Source organism: Pseudopodoces humilis, chromosome 12 (genome assembly GCF_049639895.1).
Source record: "Pseudopodoces humilis isolate 2021_Gansu_Grassland_sample_001 chromosome 12, ASM4963989v1, whole genome shotgun sequence".
Lineage (NCBI taxonomy): Eukaryota > Metazoa > Chordata > Aves > Passeriformes > Paridae > Pseudopodoces > Pseudopodoces humilis.
The window spans coordinates 20,516,889-20,543,098 of record NC_142211.1 but is presented as its reverse complement, the minus strand read 5'-3'; the positions used below and the strand labels follow the sequence as shown (position 1 = coordinate 20,543,098).

The window sequence follows — 26,210 nt, the reverse complement described above, 5'->3', positions numbered from 1 at the left end:
CTAAATACATATTTAGAGTCAGTCCATATATTTACCTTCTTTCCTTTGCTCAGGTCTAGGGCCCTTGTCAGTGCAATCATTTCAACTTTCTGTAATGACACATCTGCTGGCAGGACCTTCTTCTCCTCAATCACTTTGTCCTGGGTTGTTACTACATAACTTGTCATCTGTCTACCTTTTCTTATGAAACTACTCCCATCTGTAAAAAACTCCCAATCTGGATTTTCTAGGGGCAGGTCCTTCAGATCTGGTTGGCTGGAATAGACCTCTTCAATTGTCTGCAAACAGTCATGCTCAGGTACATCGTCAATTCAGGTGGAGAACAGAAACATGGCAGGGTTAAAACCAGAAGTTGTTTTTAGGGTAGCATCATCCTGTTCTAACAACAGTGATTCATATTTAAGCATCTAGTTGCCGGACAGCTAATGTCCTCCCTGTTGTTCGAGTACAGCTGCTATGGCATGGAGTACATACACTACAATGTGTGGCCCAAGGGTGAGTTTTTGGGCCTCTTTAATCAAGATGACAGTAGCCCCCAAAGCCTTCAAGCACCCTGGCCAGCCTCGGTCAACATTGTCTAGCTGTTTGGAAAGTAGGCCACAGCCCTCCGTTGGTTCCCAAGGCGCTGAGCTAGTACCCCCAAAACCACATTTAGTCTCTTATGTGTAGAGTTCAAAAGATTTAGTTAAGTCTAGCAATCCCAATGCTGAAGCTGACATTAGAGTGTTTCAGTTGTTTAAATGCAGCCCTTGTGCTCTCCGTCCACATGATAACTCTTTTTTCATCTGCTTCTAGCACTCCGTATAAGGGTTTTATCAGCAGTCCATAATTTGCTGTCCACAAACACCAACCTACCATTCGCAGGAAAGCTTGCATGTCTCTCACAGTGTGGGGCTCTGAAAGACAGCAGATGGCTTCTTTCTGTTCGTTGCTGAGCTGTTGGCGTCCATGAAAGATCTCAAGCCCCAAGTAAACTGCAGCTTCTTTGGCAATCTGTGCCTTGTCTTTAGAAACTCTGTACCCACTCAGTCCCAAAAAGTTTAATAAACTTACACTTAATTGTATGCAGTCATTTCTGATTCTAGCTGCAATCAGGATGTCATCAACACACTGAAGAATAACCCCTACTGGCTCTTGTCTCCTCCAGTCTTCCAATTCCTTTGCTATCTGGTTTCCAAATATTGTTGGGCTATTCTTGAAATCCGGGGGTAGGACTCTCCAAGTAAGCTGAATTTTCCTCCCTGTTTTGGGATTTTCCTGCTCAGAATCAAAGAGCTCCTGGTGTCCCTCAGGGGTTGTGTGCTGGGGCCAGTTCTGCTCAATATTTTTATTGATGACATGGATGAGGTTATTGAGTCTTTCATTAGTAAATCTGCAGACTACACTAAGCTGGGAGCATGTGTTGATCTGTTGGAAGGGAGAAGGACTCTGCAGAGAGACCTGGAATGGTTGGATGGGTGGGCAGAGTCCAATAGGATGAAGTTTAATAAGTCCAAGTGCTGAGTCCTGAATTTTGGCCACAAAAAAACCCCTGCAATGTTATAGGCTGAGGACAGTGTGGCTGGACAGTGCCCAGGTGGAAAGGGACCTGGGGGTACTGGTTACAGTCAACTGAACATAAACCAGCAGTGCACCCTGGTGGCCAAGAAGGCAAATGGCATCCTGGCCTGTATCAGTAATAGTGTGGCCAGCAGGACCAGGGAAGTGATTCTTCCCCTGTACTTGGCACTGGTGAGGCTGCACCTTGAGTGCTGTGTCCAGTTCTGGGCCCCTCAGTTTAGGGAGGACGTTGAGATGCTTGAACGTGTCCAGAGGAAGTCAATAAGGCTGGTGAGGGGGTTTGGAACACAAGCCCTATGAGGAACGACTGAGGTAGCTGGGGTTGTTCAGCCTGGAGAAAAGGAGACTCAGAGGTGACCTTATGACTCCCTAGATCTACCTGAAATGTGGTTGTTGTCTGGTGCGGGTTGGTCTCTTTTTCCAGGCAGCAACTGAAAAAAAGCGAGGACACAGTCTCAAGCTGTGCCAAGGGAAATATAGGTTGGATATCAGGAAAAAGTTTTTCACTGAAATAATAAAGTATTGGAATTGTCTGCCTGGGAAGGTGGTGGAGTCACCATCCTTGGATGTGTTTAAAAAAAGATTGAATGTGGCACTCTGTGCCATGGTTTAGTTGACGTTTCAGGGCATGGGTTGAACTCGTTGATCTTGGAGGTCTCTTTCAACCTAGTGATTTTGTGATTCACCTCATGTATAACATATGTTGAAGCATAGAAATCAGGTTGGTCCCTCTCACATGCTAATATAGAAACCCTCCCCATATTTTCTAGACACAAATCCTAGAAGAACAAACATGAAGTGTAACTAGATACATATGCATGCTCTAATGCAATTAACAGTAAACAACACAAAGGACTGACAGTATGTCTTGCCCATTGTACATTTGAATGCTCTTTTCCTAATATTCCAAGTTCTGAAATAAAAGTATTTTTAGTGAAATTAATTTATACTTACAAAATTCTGTACATGAAAATTCAGCAGAATAATTGTGACAAAAACACAATGTAACATACAGTAATATACTAATAACATACTGTATATATGAGTATATTGTATATTTTGTCTATATGTGATATTATAGTGTATTGTATATTACTATATAATTATGAGTACAGAAATTTTTCTTCATTTTCAAAAAAGTATCTCACAAATAAATTTTTATTAAAGCTTATCTCCATCTCCCCCCAAACTAACAACAGCAGCAACAAAACAGCAGTTTAGAGTTTTCCATGCATGGCTTTGTGAGGAAATCTTTCTCCTCAGGGGAAAGTTTTCACGTTTTTTATGTCCTCTTTTTCTGTCAACTGAATCTAGAGAGTTAAGTAATTTTAAAAATAAAAAAAAATTGTATATAGATATGTGGTTGCAAGACCTTTGGAGATGCCATAAGTGGCTTCTATAAAGTAAGTTCTGCTCTTCCCAATGTGCTTTGATTAAAGTCTGCCCATTGGTGTTGTAGGAGCTTAGAATACTGATGAGGCAAAGGTGGATGAGACTTTTGCTGTGTAAATAAATTATGTCAAAATATAATAGCTTATGGGAAATGAAACAAGAAAGGAATGTATTATATCATAATAGTTATTTTTTAACATCTGTTATATAAGGCATTATAACCATAATACTCAAGTACTAATAACGTCATGTGCACTCCCTTACTTTGATTGTCTTTCTGCTATTGCACAGAAATTTTTATTTTTAGGATGAAATAACAGAAAATATTTCACATGGAATGGCAATTTTAGTCCCTACATTTACACTGGATGCACTGTAGAGCATCTTGTGATTGGTGTTGGTACTGTGTCAGGTGAAACCTCGTGTCATTCCCATTGTTCCTGTTAACACCTGTCTTGGGGTGATTTTATGATACTTTATTTACTAATCATCTGCTTTATGCCCAGAAATGGCTGCTGTATTGACCCGAGCCCAGAGTTTCTCAGCTAGCTCAGAGATGGGGCTTTCTTCACTTTGACTCAAGCCAGGAGTCTTAGCTAGACCTTTTATTGGGTTCTAGCTTAGAATTTGAGCTCAGCAATTCACTTCTTGAACTCAAGTCTCTCGAACGAGTAAAGAAACAGGGGGAAACTCCTCCGCTGGATTATGTTTCACAGTTTATTGTTGTGAAGGGAACTCCAGAGAATGAGACAAAGGATTGGGGTCTGGGGTGCTTCTTTTAACAAGACTTCTTCGTAGGGTGGGCATTTCACAAAAAAACAATTATTTTTCACAGCTAGCAAATTTACAAACTTTCTACAAATCAAGGTTAAACACGCTAAGATAAGAAATAACAGATGTACATTCCCCCTGTCAGGAAAATAAATCCACAAACACCAGAGGTTTATGTCCAAAAAGGAGACAAAGGAGTCCTTTTTCTTTATTCAAATAAAGGGAGAGGCCATGGGGCATTCCCCTGGGGTCTCTCAAAATTTTGGAGGGCGCAGCCTCATTTTTATCCTAATTCTCAGCCGCTTGTCCCTTCTCTCTTTCCCCATAGGCTGAGGTACTTGAGAAGTACAGGCTTCCCGGAACACCTGATACCTGGGATACCTTCCCCCCTGCCCCAATGCATAATCCTTTCTTAATTCTTAACTTTTGTGGAATTCATGGTGCTCTTTCAGTGCCTCTTTCATCTTTTAGTGGAATCCATCCCATTGTTTCTGTTGTCTCTCACTGATAGTTGCATCTTATCAGCAGACACACAGCTTGTTTGTAAAGACAAACCTGTCATTCCTCTCACCCCAAATAAGAAACATTTTATCATGCGTGGGATGTACAAAGTGAACCTGGAAGCACAGGGGGGAAAAGGGGGACAAAGGTACACACCCGGCCTCTTTAGATAGGACACAGGAACCAGAAAATGCACGGAAACCAGAGGCAGTAACTACAGGCTGGGATCGGGGGGAGACAAAGGCTGGAGTTCCCGTGCTCACTGGGAGCGGGCTCGCAGGCCATGACTACCCCTGCACCTTCCCATGCCCGGGCCAGAGAAACACAGAGCGGCTCTGACTGCTGGAAATGACAGCGGCGCTTTCTCTCCACTCTATTGGGCTCCCGGCCGTATCTGCGCCGTCGGGCAGAGAGGGAGTGGGATAATGGCAGGCCCTCTGCAGCAGCAAGGACTCAAACAGAGGGGTCTGAGGGAGAAAACTCCGGTAACAAAGATAAACCCGGACCCCGGCAGGGAGCCGAGGGGGGGGGAGAAAAGCAGTGGCTTGGGGGGGGTGTACAGACATTCCAGGTGTGAAAAACAAGATTCACTTAATAAATTATAAAAAGTTTAATATAAACAAAAAGACAATTAGGAGACAAAGGAAATAAAGCAAAGGGTTAAAATGGTCGGGTGCCCTGGAGCATTGCCAGGAACACACCTGGTATCTCGGGAACACTTTTTTTATCCCTTCCTGCTGTGAGGGTTTAATGCATATTCAAACTTTTTCAAGAAGTATTTAGCATGTCCCCTCCCTGGTTCCACCTATTTAGAACATGCTCTGTATGGTTTTTATTTCTGCTGTTCAGCACTATTTTTGCTGGTCATCATTATTCTTGCTGATGAGCATTATTTTGAGTTTGGTTTCCTTTCTTCTGCAAATGGTCAGTGCTGATAACAGTCTGGGCCCCTCGTCCTGCCCTGGTGACAGCTGGGCTTCACAGCACATCCTTCAGCCGCTGCCACCGGCCTGGTCCTGGCAGCTGATAACAGCTTGGGCTCTATTGTTCTTCCACTGATAACAGCTTGGGCCCCACTGTCTTTGCCCTCTGGGGTTTCCTTGCTTTGTACTTAGGAGACTCCTTTAAGCTTAAAACTTGTTAGCAAGAAAAAAGTACATACATAGCCAAAAAGTATTTAACATACAATATTCATCCTAATACTTGCGAAAGCCAATATCACAATACAGATTTATAACACAGGCTAACAGCTACAAACATAAACTAACAATCTCTAACTTAGTAACATTCTAACAATCCTCACCACAACACTGTTTCTTTAAGATGAACCAGGGGGCAGGGCTGGAGCCTGGGAAACCCAGGCACAGCCTATGTTCAAACTCTCTCTCTCCAGCATGGTCGGCAGCTACACAGATTGTTACTTTGTTGCCTTTACTAGATAAATTTTCGCTAACTTAGGCAAGAAGCTTCTGGGTTTTTGGTTTTTTCCTTGCCCTGGACTGAAGGCTTTTCACTGGCAAATCCTTTCAGTGTCTTTTTGTTTGTTTGGGTTTTTTTCCTTGAACTGTCTCACTTTATTTTTTCTTCGGTCTGAGGAGCCTATGGGTGTGGCCCTGGCTGGTCTGAACCCCAGGAAAGACTGAGCCAGTGAAAGGAACATTAAACTCCACCAAGTTCGCCTGCTGCGAGGAGACCCATGCCAGAAATCCCACAGGTTTCCAGATGCTGTGTGAACTCTTTTTCTCCTCCCTTCCCTGAGACAAAGAAGGGCAGCCGCCATCTTTACCTCCCAGCTACGTGGTGAGGTGGGGGTAGGGTGTAAGGTTCAATTTTTTTTTCCTGTGCTTTGTGGGTCTCTTGCTTTGTTATCAGCTTTACCTTTTTTTCCCACTTTGACCCACGGATATTCAGTCCTCTCATTGACAAAAAGGGATTACTGGAGCCCTTCTCTTTAGAGGAAACACTCATTCCAGGGCAGTTTTCTCCTAACATTTGTGTCTAAGTTGAGAAAACACCTTAAAGGAACTCTTAAAATTTTCTCTAGCATATTCTTAAAAGTGAATGGCACTTTTAGTACATGCACATCTATTTGATATTCGTGCAAAAATTAGTGTTTCTAAAAATTGCTACAGGTGAAGGAAAGTTATTTGAATTCAACTAAAAATAACCAGTCTTACCATGTTCCCTCTCAATCTTTTGATCTTCATCAGTTCTGTGAGCAGTAGCAGTTGTCTTTTCTTATAAAGAGGACAGTTAAATGTAATAAGCAAAGGATTTTTATGTGCAAATAACTATTTTCTCTGTAAAATAAATTTCAGTTCCATAGTTAGTACTTAAGTGGGGGGTTTGTTTGGTTGGTTGGTTTTGTATGTGTTTTGGTGTACAAGTTTGAAAGCAAACCAGCGGAAGATTCCAAGTCAGAGCTATAATTTAATAGGAAAATTACAATAAAGGCAATAGTAGAGAAACACTGGCTTAAACTGGCAGTCAGAATATGACCTGACACACTGTTGGTCAGGGTGGTGATGGCAGTCCAATTAAATGGTGGCTACAGTCCCGTTGGAGTGATGGATGTGGTTTTGTCAAAGCAGTCAGTGATCCTCTAGAAAGGTCTGGTCCTTCTCTGGAGGTCCAGTGGTGGTTATTTAGGTCCTGTCCTCTGGGTATCCAGTGGTGGTATCATGGTGTTCCAAGCCTCAGATTATATACAGGTAGGAATGTTCAGAACCTCCCCGAGGGTGGGGCATCTCATAATAAGATGATGTAATTCTATGAGTCATGATGTGAGACCTTGAGGGCCCATTAGCGTAGATAGTCCCCTGGAGGGAGTTATCAGGGCTGACTAATGGAGAAGATAAAGAACACTGCCCCATCTATTTTAACAGCATACGGAGATGGTAATAGAATATATACTTTTGGTTATAACTTTTCAGTGAAACTCAAGACATTTGGTTTTTTGTTTGTATTTTTTTAAACTATCTAGCATACCTTAAAGGCATTTTTCAAAGCATTTGCTTTTTATTTCTTTTGGACCTTTATGGGGAGGAGGGAAATGCGTGTTAATAAGCTGCTTTACACTTTACATCTAGGGGAAAAAAATTGGTGAATCATGTAGTAGTGGTTTGGTTTGGTTAATTTTTTTATGATGATTTATGCTGTTAGCTCTTTCATCTTTATTAAGGGGGTTCTGAATTGTGTGTGCTACATGGCATATTGGCTTTTTTGGCATACCAGACTTCTGAAGTAGTAGGTGGGGTATATACTGTTTTATTCTCTGAATAGGTAATTGGCCATCTTTCACAAGGGATTTCTCATGGTGACTAAGGTGTGGACCCCTTTCTGCTTCAGGACCCCATGTTATCTCCCCATTAACTATTGGTCATCTTATCCCAGTCTCAAACCATTGGTCCCCTTCCCAATTTTTTCCTTCCCTATAAAAATCCCAGCTTTCGCTGACTTTGGTGGTAGATTGTTGACTCAGGCCAGAGTTTTCCAGCTAGCTCAAATGTAGGTTTTCTTCTATCTGTGGCCCGGGGCCAGGAGAGGTCTTGGACAGAACTGCTTTCTGGGTTCGGATCAGGATTTGAGCATGCCAATTCCCTCTGAGCGCAAGTCTATTGACCAAGTAAAGAAGCCAAAGCGGGGGACTCTTCTAGGTTATATTTCACAGTTTATTCTTGCAAAGTGTTGTGAATTCATACTGTAAATATTGGCTTTTCACAAGTATTATGATAAATGTTATATGCTATATGCTTTTTGCTATATTCTTCTCTCTCTTAGCAAGTTATAGGCTTAGAAAGGAATTCTGAACTGTAGGGATATGTTTCATCTGGACAAGGCAAGATAACTCCAACAGGCAAGACAATGGGAGGACCAAGCTGTTATCAGCAGAAGGACAGTGGAAACCAGGTTGTTATCAGCAGCAGGAAATGGAGACCAAACTGTTATCAGCAGCCAGGACCAGGCCGTTGGCGGCGGGGGTAGGATATGAAGGCCAGCTGCCATCAAAGGAAGGATGAGGGTCCCGGACTGTTATCAACACTGACCATTTGCAGAAGAAAGGAAACCAAACTCAAAAATAATGATGATCAGCAAAAATACTGATGATCAGCAGAAATAAAAACCATACAGAGCATGTTCTAAGAAATCGGAACTAGGGAGGGGACATGCTTTGAATATGCATTAAACCCTCACAGCAGGATGAGATAAAAAGGGTGTTCCCAAGATACCAGCTGTGCTCTTGGCATCGCGCCAAGGCACCCGGACGTAACTCTTTGCTTTATTTTATGTGTCTTATTGTCTTTATTAAACCTTTTTAAAATTTTACAGGAATGAACTTTGTTTTTTCACAAAAGGGAACGCCAGGAAGAGACAGAGGATTCAGGAGACGGGCTGCTTCTTTAAACGGGGCTTTTCGGAGGGTGGGAGGTTAGAAGGTCCAGTTACCAGTGACGGCTGGCTGGCTTACAAACTTTCTAGAAATTGGGGATAGACAAGCTAAGATAAGAAATAACAGACATAGACTCCTTCAAATGCCAGACAATAGGGAGTAAACCTACAAAGGTGTAGGAAGGAACACTCACAGGGGAGACTTGGGAACACGGGGGGAGAGAACACAGGGAACCGGAAGTGCACGGGCACAAACGGCGTAAGCACTTCACTGTACTCGGAAAACTAAAAAGCTGATTCTCCCACGTGTTCCCAGGTCGGGACCGGAGAAACACGGAGCGGCCCCGACTGCTGGAAAAGGCAGCGGCGCTTTCTCTCCGCCCCCTCGGGCTCCCCGCCACATCCACGAGGCGGGGCAGAGGGGGAGGGGGGCCGACACATCTCTGTCAGCGGCAGAGACTCAAACAGAGGGGTCAGGAGGAAGGAAACTCCAGCAACAATGGTAAACCCGGCCCCAGGCAGTGAGCGGGGGGGGGGGGATGGGGGGCAGGGGAAAAAAAGCTCCACCCGCTGCCACTCTCCATGGCGGGGGGGGGGTGGGGGGGGGGGGGGGGGGGGGGAGAGGAAGTGGGAACTCCCCGAGCCGACAGCCAGAGGGGACTGCCTCAGCAGATCGTCAATGGCCCCCTTCGCTGAAGCCTGCATTAAAGAACTCCAGTGGAAAGCCACACGGTCTCCTGTCTCTTGTCTATGCGTTGGCTGGAGTAACCCATGAACGGAGCTGGCTAGGCTGATCTGAGCTGATCACTGAAAATGCAGAAATCACTTCTAAAAGACCTGATCACTTGAAGCTTCTGGCCACACTCGTAAGGGTTACCCCTGGCTGGAAACTGCCTGGAACTCCCTGGATGGCTGCTCCTTCTCGGGACGTCTATCCCGGATTGTTACTGGCAGAGCTGGGATTCGGACAGACCCCCAGACCCAGCCGCAACAGATTTCAATATATAATGTTGGCTAATTGTTCTTTGCTTAGTGTTATAGTTTCTATGGCTCTGATGTCAGCTGCCCGGCAATCTGTCATCAGATCTTCTCCTCCCATTTCACATCACTCTGAGGTGTGTATGGGCCATGAGTTTAGGGATGTCATTTTAAGGATGAGTTATTCAAAGGCAAAAGTCTTCTTCATCAGTCTCTGTGAGCTTTCCTGGAAAGCAGTTTTCTCTTTGCCTCCAAGGCTTCAAAATCTTCACTCTACCCAGTTCCAGCAACTCACAGTATCACAAGTACTCTCTCTTTTTCTCCCACCACTTTGAACACTCTATTCCTCCCAATACTCTGTTATGAATTAAAGGAGTCTTTTTTAAACTACTATTATCCATCTCCATAGCTTTGTTATAAATGCAAAGGCAGATTTGGGTTAAATAAAAACAATTTATTATAAAACAATTTTTATAAAAAATAAACAATGAGGGAAAACCACAATAAAACAAACAGCGCAGCGCTGGGTGGACAGGGGTCTATACTTAAAGGTATAGGTGTTCCCAAATCCACGAAGGAGGGTAAACTGTCCGGGGTTTTTATAGGGATTTTTAGCCTTGAGGCCAAATTCCAGGCAGGCACCATTCATCAACAGTCCTTGATTGTCGTATGAATTGATTTCCTGGCATTGGAGAATAGAGTCGAATGGACGTCCGGACCGAGTCTCCTCATATGTAAAGAAATTCTGAGTGGCTCTTGTGGTTCAGGCCATCCGGATGGGATGGCTGGATCCGGGTTGGAGCCGATGGATATTTCGGCTGGATTTTTCCTTTTGTTTACCTGATGGCTTCCCCCAACGGTAGCCCGCAAGGCGAGGTGTTTGGGTCCGGTGATGAATATCTCGTCGGTGCCTCTCCGTTTTGGCTTGATGTTTCGTGTCCTGTCTATTCTTCCCCGTTGATGGTCACCGAGCCTGTCCTTGTCAGTTTGAGGAGTTTTTTTTTTTCTGTCAGCTTGATGGGCCGCGTCCTGTCTATTCTTTTGTTGATGGGCGCCGGCTAGGATCGTTATCCTTTGAGTGGGAATTCGTGGCTAGATCTGGGAAGGGCTTGTGTGTCATACTGTACTTTATATTTTATATCATTATTGTTATATACATTTATTTAGATTTTTTACGAATTTTTACAAGTTCATTTCTCACAGTCCCTCGCCTAATAATTCATTACATTAAAAATTCGTGTTATTTCATCCAATTTTGCAGGGGAGGACTATAATTTTTTTACTCACATTCATCTTCTTCCCAGTCTGTTAACGAATTCTCACTATATGCTTGTGCCAGGTTATATTTATTTTCAAAATTCTTTAAGGCTTTAATCACATTTTCGTTTTCTTTTTCCTCCTCTAATTTCATTAGTTTAGAGAGAGGAGTAGGTCTCCCTTGCGCTTTCTCAGGATCAATTGGAAGTGTGGCAATCTGCATTCCTTGCACAACAGAGTGAATTAGTCTGATGAAGCAAGGAATTAAGCAGGGAAGGAAAATGATTCCGGCAACTGAACAAGTGATGAAAAATACTAGCTTCTTCCACCAAGCCCCTTGCCCGAATATCTGGTCCCACCAGGAGGCTTGTAGGATTGAATTCCATTTTTGGACTGGCACATGAGCTACTTTTTTAATTTCAGCAGCCAATCCTTTTATTGTTTCTCCGTAATCGTCTATTTCCATACAACACTCGGATTCGTTGTATCTGCCACACACTCCTCCCTCCTCGGCTAGCAAATAATCGAGAGCTAGTCTGTTTTGGTACACAAAAGCTTTCATTTGTGAATGTTGTTTGGCTAGGAGTTCTAGGGCTTCTGAAGTGTGGTTGGAAACTATCTCTACCACCGCTTGCAACTTGATAAGTCTGTTGAGGAGATAAATGGGGGTTCTGTAACCCCAGCTGCCATCGTTTGCCCAAGTAGCGGCCCGTAATATTGAATGATCCTTTTGGCAGGTCATTCTTCCTCGTTCTACTTCTGGTTGCCTCCCGCTATTGGTAGTTTCCGTTTTAATTCCCTCCTTTGTCTGTTTAATGTCTCAAAGAGAGGGGCTCAATGATTTACTCTCTGTTTTAGGTAGAGTAAAGAAAAAGGGCCGAATTATTCCAAGTGTGCAGGATCCTTTCCATTTTCTGGGTAGCTCGCTGTATGCCTTTTTCCACATATCCAATATATACTATTAGGAGCTTCCCAACCCTTGTTCAACTTTGCCGGATCATCTCAATATTCCTTCAATCCTATTAGCTCATGGAAGGGATTGGCCCCAGAGTTTTTGTACCAGTAAAGTTCAATTATTTCCATCCATTCACAGTTATTCCCCCGGGAGCGACTCCAATAGCCCGCGGGTGGTTCAGGTTGCCAGGTTTTTGTTTTTGCTTTCCGAATTCACCGTGAGTGTGCTTACACACGGGGTATAGCCTACTAATTCAGTGAATTCTTTTCCCTCTGGTCTTTGTTTTGTTTTTGATATTTTAGAGCTTTCTCATTTTTAGAAGTTACTCTGGGGTTAGTCCCTCTCCCTTCCAAGGCTATCTTTCAGCTGATTTTAAACCGCCACAGATCTAACAGTTAGATAGACTTAATTCTGTGGCTATTTCTTGCATTAGATCTATGAAAAGATTCTGGTTGGGGTTTGGCAACCCCCAATTGCTGTATTGTTTCTCTAATTGCTCATAATGTTCACTAAGAGAGTTAAGCCTCTCCTGTTCTAGCCTCTTTTTCCGAGCTTCCGCTTCTTGCCTCTTTAACTCTAGGGTTAGTTGTTTTATTTTGTTTTCAGGGTCCACCCCTTCCTCATCCCTGGAGAAGCAGAATACTTGGTTGAATTGCAAACATACCCGGTCATCACTACTTTTTAACAAATCAAGGATTATCGGTTCATTATTAAAAAAAGCCTTTTTTTTTTTTTTTTTTTTTTTCATGTTTTAAATTTCTACTTTCTCAATATACCTTCCCTCCCATGGTACACATTTTCAAATTCGCTTTATTGTAACATAAAGGGTTAACTGCATAATATGTCAAAAAGGTGGATTGTCTTTTCCCCCCTATCTAGACTGTTTTGTTACATTGACTGCAGATTGGAATTGGGGGAATCATTCTCACTTCTCTCCTATACCTGAAATGGGAAGTTTCAGTCTTTCTTTTCATAGGAGTTTTAGACTGCCCGTTCTTAAGCTTTGCCCCTGAGTGGTAACACTAGACCTTCCCCTTTAATTCACAAAGATTATACTGAGTGCTGTTAGACAAACAACGTTCCAGAGGACAGTAGTTAACTATTCGTCTGGTATCTGTGGCAGTTTGACACTGCTCACACTTCCCCAGGAGATGCTCCCCCAGAGGTACTTTGGGAATCATTCTCTCGGCTAAGCACACGGCTAGACTCAGGACAGTCAGGATTCCCCACCGGTGTATCCCTCTGCCTTGCCCTTCGCCCGTATAGAAATATACGGCGGGGATTACCATCTTCTCGGCAGCAAGGATATTCTTCAGGGGCCCTTGTAGTCCTAATGGCGTACCTTCTCTTGAAAGCAGCTCACCGAGACGACTTAATTGTGTCTGTCCTGCTCGGTATCTTGACTGTCTTTTGGCACTCAATTTTTAAAGTTTTTGCTTTGGAGTCTAGTTTACCTCTAATCCCCTTTTGAAAAAGCAGGTACCACTCAGGAGAGTCAAGTTCTAAAAACCCCGCCCGGGTGACAAGTATTAAGAAACGGCTAGTCAGCTCCTGTTCTTTAGTCAGACAATTGGTACACAGTCTCTTAGGTTTGTACTCTCTCCAACAGTGGGTTACTCAAATTTGTTTACAACAAGCACATTTAAAATGTATAAATGGAAAACAATCACAGTTTGCGTTGATGTAACTTATCTGGTCTGCAGCTCTACGATTTTAGAACAATCATGTACTAATTTTTCTGAATAGAAACTGAGCAGGATTTTTTGTGCAGTGGTTTTCAATTCTAAACCGGGTGAGCTGATTAAGATGGCTTCATATTTTAGAAGCCTGGAATCAGTCAGCCACTTTTCTGCTTTTTGCTGCAATATGTTTCTCACATCGTGGGGAGTGTAAACTACCAGGGGAGGAAAAGTTATTTTCTTTGCTTCTCTTATTAACAGAGCCACTGTTACAATTGCTGGTAAACACGTAGGCCAACCCCGACTGACTGGATCTAAGATCTTTGAAGCCTATAGGCTTTCTTTTGTCTGCCCATTCCTGAGTCAGGTTTCCCTGTGTTGTTTGTTTACTCACATTCACAAACAACTGGAATTCTTTATTCGTATCTGGTAGAGTTAGTACCGGGGCAGTCATAAGAACAGTTTTTAATTTCTGGAAATTAGACTCATCTTGTTCAGTTTACTTCAGCCTGTCAGTGTTTAATCTTTCATACAAAAACTTCACTTTTTCACTGAAACCCTCAATCCACTGCCTGCAATATCCCAAGAGCCCTAGAATTTGTCTAATTTGCCTTTTTGTTTTTGGTGCAGGCAATGCAAGGATGTCTGCTACCCTCTCCGGGTCTAATTTTTTCCTTGAGATATCCAATGTCTGAGGTATTTTATTTTTTTATTTCAGGCTCTGTGAATTGCAGCTTGGATTTTGATACTTTCAAACTTTTCTTTCTTAGAAAGTTTAACAAGGCAATCGTGCTTTTCTTCACACTCTCTTCAGTCGGTCCAGCTATTAGCAAGTCATCTACATACTGTGAAAGCTTTGTCCTGTCCTCAAGAGCAAATTGGGTTAACATTTGTTTTAAAGCTTGTCCGAAAAGGTTCGGAGACTCTACAAACTCCTGGGGGAGGACCGTCCACCTTAGCTGTTGCTTACGGTTTGTATCTGGGTCCTCCCACTGAAATGCAAAATAATCTCTACTCCTTTCATCCAGAGGGCAAGTCTAAAAAGCATCTTTCAAATTAATCACACTATACCACACATCTTCTGGTGTGAGTCTATTTAGTAAAGTATAGGGGTTGGCCACCACCGGGAATCTAGTCCGGGTCCTAGCGTTTACCGCTCGTAGGTCCTGGATTAATCGGACGCTATCATCCGTCTTTTTTTTTTTTTTTTTTTTTTTTTTTACAGCCAGGATGGGGGTGTTGTGTTGAGACATGCAAGGCTCTAAAGTACCCTCGTTTAGGAGGTCATCAATTATTTGTTTCAACTCCCTTCTCTCTTTGAATGCTATACTTCAGGGTTTATTTTCTCTTCATTTTTAGGAGTCAACTTAAATATTTTCACCACTAATTCAGAATTTTTAATCAAGATATTAATTCTTAAAGCAACAATCATGTCCCTTCCCAGTAAATTGTAATCTGCTTCTTCTACTAATAGCAAATTCCCTAAGCAAATTTTATTTTTAGATTCTATTTCCACATCTTTTATTATAGGTACTTCAAAGGGGTCTCCCTTTGCACCGATTACAAAAACTTTTTCTCTGCTAGCCACACATCCGTATGGCAATTTCTGCAGGGTACTTTTCTCTGCCCCAGTATCTACAAGAAAACTTACTTCTTGTCGTTAGGGGCCCACTTTTAATTTTATCAAGGGCTTCTTGGATGTTCTGGTCTCTAAATTAAAGAGCCCCTGACACTCTTAATCCTCTTGAAAAAATTTTTTCATCTTTTATTCTTTGTTTACAATTCCGCTGAACGTGTCCTACCTTTTTACAGTAGTAGCATTCCGGGGGCTCTCTCCGTGGGGCCGGGGCTGCCCAGTGAGAACCCCGACTTTTTCCGGGTAGTCTTTTAAACTTACCCTGCATCTGTTCTTGTTTCTGGATCTCTTTTACTGCAGTTACTAAAACCTTAGCCTGCAATTTCTGCTTCTCATCTTCTCTCCTCATGTATACTTTTTTGAGCTTCCCTTAGGAGCTCCTGGAGGCTTTTATCTTGCCACTCCTCGATCTTTTCTAATTTTCTCCTAATGTCCTCCCAAGATTTAGCAACGAATTGTGTTTTTTAACAGAACCTCCCCCACAGGAGAGTTCGGGTCAGTCTCAGAGTAAATTTGTAAACTTTGCCGTAATCTCTCGATCTATTCAGTGGGTGGTTCTTTTTTTTCCTTGACACTCTCTAAAAACTTTGCTAATGTTCTGGCCCCTAGGGACCGCTTCTCTTATACCTTGTACAATCATGCTCCTTAAATCCCTCATGTTCCGTCTGCCTTCCTCTGTCTGTGCATTCCAGCTCGGGCTTGCGCTAGGCCATTTCTGGTTACCTGGCATCCCCTGTGGATTGCGTCTGTCCCAGTCTCTGATCCCGGCTTGTTTAATCATTTCCCTTTCTTCCGGATTAAACAGTGATCTCAGGATTGCCATAAGACCGTCAAAGGTATAAATGCTACTCCCTAAAAATTCATCTAACCTCTCAGCCACTCCGAGAGGGTCATCTAACAACCGCCCCATCTTTTTTTTTTAAATGCTCTTACATCTCCAGAGTTAAGGGGGACATTCACAAAACCGATCACTCCCGGGGCCGTCGGTACTTCCCTAAGAGGGAACAACCGGTGCCCCTCTTCACTCTCTCTCCATTCATTATCTATCATTCTTGCTTTTAAACGGGTTCTACTTGCGGGAGGGGAATTGGTGATTGTGTGTTGCCTCCCTGTTATTAATGGTGGGAATTCTGCCGCCACCCGGTTGAAGGGAGGAGTCCCCTCCGTTGTATGGGAGGGTCCCGGTTGTGGCGGCCGGACCGGCAGGGACGGATAGGGTGTTCCCCAGCCTTGCGCAGAAAAAACCTCCGAGGAGGTTGCTGCGGTTACGGTGTTTACAGGCGGGGAAAGGGGAAGGGCTGCCGGCATTGCTGCTGGCCCCGACTCTCCCGCTTGAGACACACGTATCTCAGTGGGTTGGTCTCGGGGGCCCAAGGGTGCTGTGGGCATTACTTGATCTGCAGAGGAAGGTCCCGCTGGTCCTCGATACGGGGGTGGTAAGTGATCGAGGGGTTCCCAGGACTCAGCTCTCGACTCACGTTTTTCTTTTTGCTTTATTGGAAATAGCCCTACTCTGACATTTACCCAGAGCTTAGCATATTCCTTCTCCTCAGGATCTGAGGGGACTTTGTTCTCCACATAGGAGAACAACTTGTTACACGTCCATTTTTCAAATGTGCCTAACACTGGCCAAGTGAGGTGACTTCTCAACTCCTGTCCTCCCCAAACCTCCATACAATAATGTATTAATTTCTCCCTTGATTTCCCCTTCCTCTGGGGACAATCTTCCCAGTGTTTTAGCATCCACCCCAAGGGACTTTCCAGTGGGATGTCTGGTGATTCCTCCCCCTGATCGGAGGAATCTTTTCCTGTGCTTCTTCCTTGAAGCTTACTCTTTTTCTGCCCCATACTTCGCAAATATATTCTTACCTTTCTTCGACTTCTCCGGGAGTCGATATCAGTTTCTGCGTTGTGTACTTAGGAATCAAAATTTGCCGATACTCACCTTTCAGCGAGCTGAGCTGAGGTCTCTTGTAATCGGAACTTTTGATTCTTCCCTGGACCTCTCCCTGGGTCCGTTACTAAGAGGGTTTACCAGCCTCAAGCTCGACAAGACGTCCCTTCCCCTCTAAGTACCTTGCGATCAGTTCCCGAGACACCCTTTGGTCTCAGGTTTTACGAGTGTGTGTCGAGGGAAAAAAAAACTTTCACTCTGTATCGCTTCCTTCGCGGCCGGCCAATTCCCTCGCGGGAGGATGGAAACGCGACCTTGAAGTCCGCACTCGCTTCGTGATCAGATCACGTCTCACACACTCGCCCGATCGCCCGCTCAACCAGCAGTACTTACAGCTATTTTCCTGCGTGGGTGTCCCTTGTGCGCACTAGACGTTTTACGAGCAAAGTAAGCCGCGGCTTCCGAAGGCTCCGTGCCTTCCGAGCTCTCCGATCCGGATTTATCCTTTTTATTGTGGTTTTTACCTCTGCCTAAATTTGGTTCGGATATCGGAATGAACTACGGGGGTTCTCAACTCACCAGGCCGCCAAAATCAGCGGGGGTACCCGTCCTGGGCAGCGAGATTCCCCGCAGTTTCTCCGATCCGAGTCACGGCACCAATCTGTTATAAATGCAAAGGCAGATTTGGGTTAAATAAAAACAATTTATTATAAAACAATTTTTATAAAAAATAAACAATGAGGGAAAACCACAATAAAACAAACAGCGCAGCGCTGGGTGGACAGGGGTCTATACTTAAAGGTATAGGTGTTCCCAAATCCACGAAGGAGGGTAAACTGTCCGGGGTTTTTATAGGGATTTTTAGCCTTGAGGCCAAATTCCAGGCAGGCACCATTCATCAACAGTCCTTGATTGTCGTATGAATTGATTTCCTGGCATTGGAGAATAGAGTCGAATGGACGTCCGGACCGAGTCTCCTCATATGTAAAGAAATTCTGAGTGGCTCTTGTGGTTCAGGCCATCCGGATGGGATGGCTGGATCCGGGTTGGAGCCGATGGATATTTCGGCTGGATTTTTCCTTTTGTTTACCTGATGGCTTCCCCCAACGGTAGCCCGCAAGGCGAGGTGTTTGGGTCCGGTGATGAATATCTCGTCGGTGCCTCTCCGTTTTGGCTTGATGTTTCGTGTCCTGTCTATTCTTCCCCGTTGATGGTCACCGAGCCTGTCCTTGTCAGTTTGAGGAGTTTTTTTTTTTCTGTCAGCTTGATGGGCCGCGTCCTGTCTATTCTTTTGTTGATGGGCGCCGGCTAGGATCGTTATCCTTTGAGTGGGAATTCGTGGCTAGATCTGGGAAGGGCTTGTGTGTCATACTGTACTTTATATTTTATATCATTATTGTTATATACATTTATTTAGATTTTTTACGAATTTTTACAAGTTCATTTCTCACAGCTTTAACAGAAAGATATTTCAGCTGTAGAGCATCTCCTTATTCCCTCTCTCTTATTTAAAACTTAACAACTCTTTTCCTCACTGTTTTTGGTGGTTTTATGATGTTTTCATGTTGATTGTCTCTCTCTTTCTCTATCTTTCTGAGAAAAAAGAGTAATCTGTACGTTTATCCAGGTAGAAAAAGAATTAAAAGCTTTAGAAAAGCTGCAAGAGTTCATAGCGTCAGGTTTCAGTCCGGCAACAAGAACTGAAAACCAAACCAGGCTGCCAGCTTTGCTTTCCTTTCCTTCCCGCCCCCCCCCCCCCCCCCCCCTTCGTCCTCTGCGGCCTTATCTGGCCGAGGGAGGGGGGGGGGGAAGATGGAGGAGGCTACCACAGAGCCTTGTTACCTTCTCAAAAGCCAGAAACAAAAAAGGACAAGAGAGCTCTGTACTTCTTAAGGGGGTGTTCACAGGTTGATTTCACTTTTTAATGGTCAGACCTGCTGTCAATTTTAGAAATGACTGATAATTGGTCAGGAGAAAAAACTCCCATCAGCCACCAGCAGTTTCAACTTCCTTAGCTCTCAAAACCACCTTAAAGGTAAAGCTACCCCATGACACTTAGATGAGGGAGAAGTTTCAAGCATTCATTGTGAAGCTTTAAAATCTTAATAAACTGTAATTATTTTTATATTTACATTTACACTTGATTTTCTATACTCCAGAAATATGCATTGTGTTTGTAATAAGCTAATACAAAATGACTGGGATTTAACATACTTGTTTTTCATTAATTTAAACAGTTCCCTATCTAGTGGTTCCTCTAGTCTGCAGTATCAGTTTAATGCCTTCTTTCTTACTTCTGCAACACTTCTTCAAGTATATAGAAAACCTGATGCATATTCAAATGTTTAAAACTTTTTCTTTATATAGGTGTACGATACCTTGAAATTATGTGCTGCTTTGGCTGTATGTCTGTTCTTGCCAACTACTTTGCCTTTATGACCTTCTTTCCAGCCTGAGTCTCCTTGGTATTAGAGGTAAGACTAACACATCAAGTTTCATATTCCGACCCTGTGCTTCTTGCAGGTTATGCATTTCTTCACTGAGGTATATACCAGCATGTTTGTCTTCCTTTCAAGGTGAACAGAGGGAATGCACAGAGAGAGTTATGGTGGTTCAGCTGATGGACAGTAACTTGTCCCACTCAATAGCATGAGTTCTGTTCTAAAGCAAAATAAACAAAATCTATTTTAGGTTTGTGGCTGTCCAAGGATTTTCACTATTTGAAGTCTAACAGGCTAAACAGTAGACTGTAGGTTAACTCTTTTGCTCATAGCTTGCTGATGAAATAAAAATACAGTATTGAAGCTCATTGGTACTTTTAATATGAACTAAACAGGACCTATTTTTAAATTTTGTTATTTTTGCAGCTTTCTAGAGAGAGTCGCGAAGGGCATCCTCTATGGCAGCTTAGCCATTTTGCTTGCATTCTGGATGAAGAAGAAAAAACAAATCTTGTAACACAGAGCGTCAAAATAATTATGGTTTGTGGTGTTTTACACCTGTAGTTATGCAATCAGTAAGATATCCCAGTGCAATGAATAAAACTTTTGTCTTCTGTAGAATTGTGTTCTACATCCCAGTCTAGTTTACCATGGTTTCCTCTACTTATTACTTGAGCTAAGAGGAAAAATGTGGTGAGACAGGATCAAAGCTATGAGTGTTATGATATTCAAAAAATAGTGTTGATGAGACGTGTGGAAAATCAGCCTTTAGCTTTAGACCGATGAGACATGGGACACAAACAAATAATCCAAAAAGGTTAATATTAGTAGGTTAGATACCTATTTACAGTTAAAAAATTAATATTTGGTTTGTGTTTTTAATACAGTCTCAGGGTTTGGTTCTTGTTCATGCCCTCAGCGACTGGATAGTGGAACCAGCTGCTCAAAAAAGTACTATAGGAAATGCAGTGGAATTGGATGAGAATGCACCAAAGAGAATTGAGCCTAATGTTTCACTATGGCAGTTATATCTTTCTTGGTGGGTGAATTCACAGAAGACAAGTGTATTTCCTCGATTAGGGACTGTTCTCTAGCGCTGCCAAGCTTTGGTCCTAGGGTACAGCACTTGTAAATTTGCAGATCTGATCACTGTAGGATTTCTTGGAACCAGAGATATAAATTCGTAAGAAGTATTGAATATTATGCTGTTTGTTCAATCCCCTTGAAGTAATAAAAACATGATTGGGGACAGATGTCCTTTATGCATCATAATGCTATCTTTCCCCAGTAGCACCGACACCTCTCAGAACACACTGGAAAATAAATTTTCCAATTGTACTAGAGTATTTATGCAGAGCTTCTGACTATTCACATATAAATGCAAAAGCCATGTCATTATTTCTTCTCCTTCAGCTCAACTGAAGTTAATGGCAGCTGTGGTTCCATGTTACTTCTGAAAAATCAGATGTCGCACTATTTTAGGCATGGCGAAGCACAACATGGTCTCTCTTCTGGGTTGCACAAGAGAGCAAGTTTTATTATTCCAGATCTTTTTTTATAGACAGGTCCGAGAAGGTCTGAGAGGTAAAACTCTCATTGGTCATTAAACCAACACATCACCATCATCGGACAATTGGGTACTACACCCCTTGACTGTTTCTTTATTGAAAAACTGCTCAGACTATAAAGCCGAGTCTTCACAGAAGTATGGCGAACGTTGTTTATTTCTATCTTTAGCACACTTTTATAGGGTTCGACAGGGTCCGCGGGCTTAGCAAGTTACTATTGGCTAATACATATTGTTTTACATTCTTTCTCCAGTGCACAAGACTATTGTTTTTCTTTCAATCTCACTGCTCCAAGAGAGTTTCAAGGACACTACCTTTAATATTGTCGCTTATATCAAAGGCTGGCTTGTGCAGACAGGCTTTTACTAAAATATCATGCCCTCCTTCTGCTAAAATATTTTTTACATTTCTTGCAAGTAAACAACAAGGATCTAAACAACACCTGCAAAGGTTGTTCTCTTTCTCCAAGGACTGTTTGGATTCCTCCTTATGCTTTCTCAGGCCAGAGTGAGAATCTTGTGTGACTTAGTTTCACACAGGCTCTGTGCTCCCTGACTGCTTTCTTGCATTCAGCATCCATAATCAGAAGTCTCCTAGGTTTCCCCCCCCTTCTCTTAGCAGTTCAACTTGCATTATAGTAGTCATTATTGGTAGAAGATGATAATTTAAATTTTCTACTTAATTGGAGATAGGTGTTAAATCAATTTGATGTAGCTGTTAAATAGTGAATATTTTTGCAGTCATTTCTCTTACTGGAACTGCTTTATAAGTAAGATTTAGAAACTAGATATTAAAATCTAAAAATTCTTAATACAAAGAATTATTGCTCTACCCTAGCATACTTGAATGTTCTGCTAGAAGTGTCTTTTGATGGTAATTTCAGTAACTTTATAAATGATGATCAAACTATTGTTGTCTAAAATCAAAAGAGAAAAAAACCTTGCAACAGTGTTAAAATAGTAATGTAAAAAGCAGACCTTTATTTGTAAGCTTCCAGGCATCCAGGTGGTAATGGGTACACCTGGCACCAGATTTCAACAATTTTATTAGGTTAGTTGATTAGTATACCAATCATATATTGTCCAATTAGAAGAGCAGTTGGTTAGGTAATTTTCCCCCTGGTACTGCCTCATTTGAATCGTTCCAGGGGCTTCTTTGCCCCATTTTGTTATGTCTTTCCAGATTCTGGTTGGAAAACAGAACGTCCTTGTAAGTGGTTCTCTTCTTAAAAAAAGACTAAACAGTATTTCAGGAATGTGTTAGAAGGTTGGCCTATTATTCTAAAATGTAGGGGAAAAGGGTAGGAAAAGTACTAGGAGATACAGCCATGCATTAGCAATCTACAAAGCTTCAAGTATATGAAAAATATATACAGCTAAAAATCTTTAGGCATCATTACTACCCTTTCTAAAGCAAAGGCATGTCAGGATGTTGTTGTAACCAAATTGTATATACTGTGTATTTACTTCTTGATTTGTCTATTTTTTAGAATGTCTTGTATGCATACTGAACAAGTAATTTCTCTTGGATTACCCCTTTTCTTTGATGTGAAATATATTTTCTTTGAGCAAGCAGAAACTGAATCCACACTCTTGTTGAAGAATCTCAACACGTCCAGTGATGGTCCAGTGTGGTAGTTTGGCATTTAGGAAAAAAAGCGGGAAACACCCACGGAAGTGACTCCTTTGAGAGAGGCTGCTGGGAGTTTCTTCTCTGCTTGAGACCTGGCCAATAGCTAGCCAGTTCTCAGAACTGAAAGCATTTTGGACCACTGAAAAGTAAGATCATCTTTGTGAATACCACCTTTTAAACCTGAGCCCGGGAACTGCTTGTTTCTTTGTTTCCGGCCTTGAAAGTTATCAGAACTCTGGTGCAGCTGGCCTGCTCCCCCGTGGCCTGTGTGGCCGGGCAGGGGCTGGGCTCGGACTCCTGCTGCTCCTGGGTGGGGGATGGAGACTGTGGGAGTTCCCCCAGCCCCAGGGTGGGGCCAGGCTCTGCTGCGGCCCCTCCTGGAAAGCCTTCTGGGTCCTATTCCAGAGGGGTGGCTGAAGCCTTTCCCAGGGGTCCCGGCCCTAGGCTGGGCTGGGCCAGAGCTGCTGATATCTTGCCACCCCCCATCCCCCCCCCCCATGGCCTGCACAGATGGCTCCAGGCCTAAAACTGTCCAAAAACTGTCCCCTGCCTTCCAGCAGCTGCCAACCTAAAATCCGACACCATGAATACTTGCTGCGTGGCTTGGGCCAGATTTAAGCCTTTCACTACACAGATGAGACCTGCAGACTTAATTCCTTCTACATGAGAAAGTAGGAGCGATTAACATGTAAAGAGACAACATGAAACATCAAGGTCAGTAAGAGAAAGAGTCAAGCTCCAGATAGAAGGAGAATGAGGAGATGCTTTAATAAGTTGAAATATTCTTTTAGTAGGGCCATGGAAATGGACAATAATGTTCTGAAAAACTCCCGTAATTCATGAAAGAGTATTGGGGGGAATGAACTATTCAAACTGTAAACCTGAGCAAAGGTATCCATTGATGAGCTAAGCAAATGGTGGAGTAGCTGTGATCCTATGAGATGCTTGAACAGAGAGAGAAGGAAGTGGGAGCTGATGAAGACCCTTGGCCCCAAGAGAAAAAAGAAAACCTCTGTTCCCAGAGATGACCACAGAGACAGATGAAGAGAAACTTTACTTTTGAATAATTCATCCTTAAAATAATACCCCTTGAGTTCATGGCCCATGAACACACCTCTGAGTGGTGTGAAAATGGGAGGAAGGCATGGCATGATGGCAGCTTTTTTCCTGGCAGCTGCCAGGCATAAAAATTAAAAGCCATGAGAAAACTGTTTTTCTTGTGGAGAAGTCCCCATGGCATGACAAGAGAAAACTCCTCTCTCTACAGAGTCTGATGAAAAGACTATTGTATAGTTGGTACTGCTTTAACGTCCCAGGTTTTGTCTCTATGGTGTCAGTTAAGAAAAACGATAGATGGTAGGAGGAAAGGTTTCTGGAGGTTTTATTCTGGTTTCTTATTCTTGCAATTCTATTAATAAATTTTCTTTATTCCTTTTAAGTTTTAAGCCTGTTTTGCCCTTCTAATCCATATCTCACAGAAAGAGATGAGTCGATACTCTGGTGATTTTTAGCTAGTGCTAAAATCATCACATCCGGAAAAACATCCCAGAGAACTGTTGCAGGAAGAAGTCTGGACTTTGGAAAAACATTCAGAAATCTAACACAGTAGAAGAAGCTTTAGTTCCCAAAGATGGAAATGGTAATTTTTCGCATTTTAAAGTCTGAACCTATTCCTGAATATATGGAACAAATAGTGAAATCTGCATTAGCATGTTGTATTTGCAATCAAAATTTAAGATTTTTGTAAACCAAAGTGAATTTGAATTGTCTTTATGCAGCTGATGACATAAAACCTGAATTAGCAGAGTCATCAACCAAGGCTACATTTGTAACTGGAAGTTGAAACCCTGTGGAGACTTCTTTATTTCTTAATAGAAATGAAGAAATAGTTGAATTGCCTCAAGAATCATGTTCTATTGTGGAATGTGTTTCTATACTCAGAAATGCAGAGGCATGTAACTTTTTTGTTTAACCTCTACTGTAACATCTGATTGAAAAATTATTGCAGTTAATTTTTCAGCTTTTAAATGATCCTATTGACTATAATGTCATTCTTCAGAGAATTATATGGCTTTAATAACTTGTGTTGGAGTCTGGAATACAGTGTGTGTGCCCTTGTTTCTGATACTTATAAGATTCAGAAAAACACTGAATTTAATATAATATGAAATTCATGAGCATGTTTTCATGGTGATACATGAAAACAAATGTTAAAGTTAGATAGAAAAAGCTAAAAGTGTAAGTGTGTAGATTAGAAAGTTTTTTTAAATCACTGGGTGAAAAAGTTAGTTTAGAGAACAGGAGACAAGATGGAGGATTTAGGGTGTTGTCTCTTGTCCCTTCTTCTTTCTTCTTCGTGTTCTTCTCCTAGAGGTTTTTGGGTAATAGTAAGTGATTGGGCAGAGAATGCCACAGTGCATCACAGAAGTGATGGGTCATTGGGTCATTAAGAAAAATAATATACGTCTATTGTTAATTGGGTAAAAATAGGTATAAAGATAAAAGAACTACATATTTCGGGGCCATTTTGTGCATCAGACACGAAGTGTGCTGTTGGGAAGGTAGAATTAGAAAGAAATTATAAATATGACTCTGTATCCAGAAAGGCTAAGGAAGAAATACAAATGATAGCACGGTTTGAATAATTCAAAGAAACCGGGCTGGTATGCCAGATCACATTCTTTCCTGCAATAAAACTAAGCTGAGACCCCTCTCCCCAGCCTTATAAGGAAAGGTCTGAAGGACCCTGAGATAACTAAAAATATGGAAAAATAGCGATTTCTAGAGGTCGCACACAAATGTTACTGTATTAGTATACTTAGAAAGATTGGTTAGTAAAGGAATAGAATATTCAAAGGTATCGGTTATATAAGTGGTTGTATAGTAGAGCTCGGCCTCTTTTCCCCGGCTCTCTCACTTCTGTGAGAGAGCTCTCTTTCTTAGGTCTTGAGCTCATGTATTCATATTCTACCCCCTTTTGTATTATTCCCTCCGAGCCCGCTTTGAGCTCTATCTGCTGGCTCATAGCAGGCTCTCTCTCTCTCTCTCCCACACCCTGAAATAAACTTCTAACACCTAACTCGATTATAGAGGTCTTTGCCGTGTCTCAGACTGTCCACCCCAGAAAGCATCTCCTACAGTGTGCCACAAGGCCTTGTTTGTACCATCAGAAGAAAGAAATGTACCAGATTGAAAAGATTAACCTTGTGTAGCCAGCCTGGAGAGACCTGTTAAGTTTTGTGATGACCTTTTAATAAACACAAGAAACAAGATTCTAACGAGCTCGGGAGTTTTCTTCGAATCATAAGAACTGAGATAAGCAGGGCTCCCCACGAGGGAGGATCCCAAAAGAATTCAGTCCAAAGGAGGCTGAGAATCCAAGAATAAAAAGAAAAATACAGAAGAGATGCAGCAGAAACAGAGACACAGAAAAAGGAATTTTTAGAGAAAAGTTACAACTTGGGGGACACACACAAAAAAACACTCTTTCATAAGTTGCTGCCTTGATTTAAAAGATAGATGTCTGCCAAGGAAGGCAGGAACCGTCATGAAATGGA

At 42.4% G+C, this 26,210-nt stretch overlaps 1 pseudogene; it reads left to right on the top strand.

The window, feature by feature from the left end:
* The window catches only part of LOC148183485 (3-hydroxy-3-methylglutaryl-coenzyme A reductase-like), a 31,288-nt pseudogene extending 6,663 nt beyond the window's left edge, over positions 1-24,625 (top strand).
* The last annotated feature ends 1,585 nt before the right edge of the window (positions 24,626-26,210 follow it).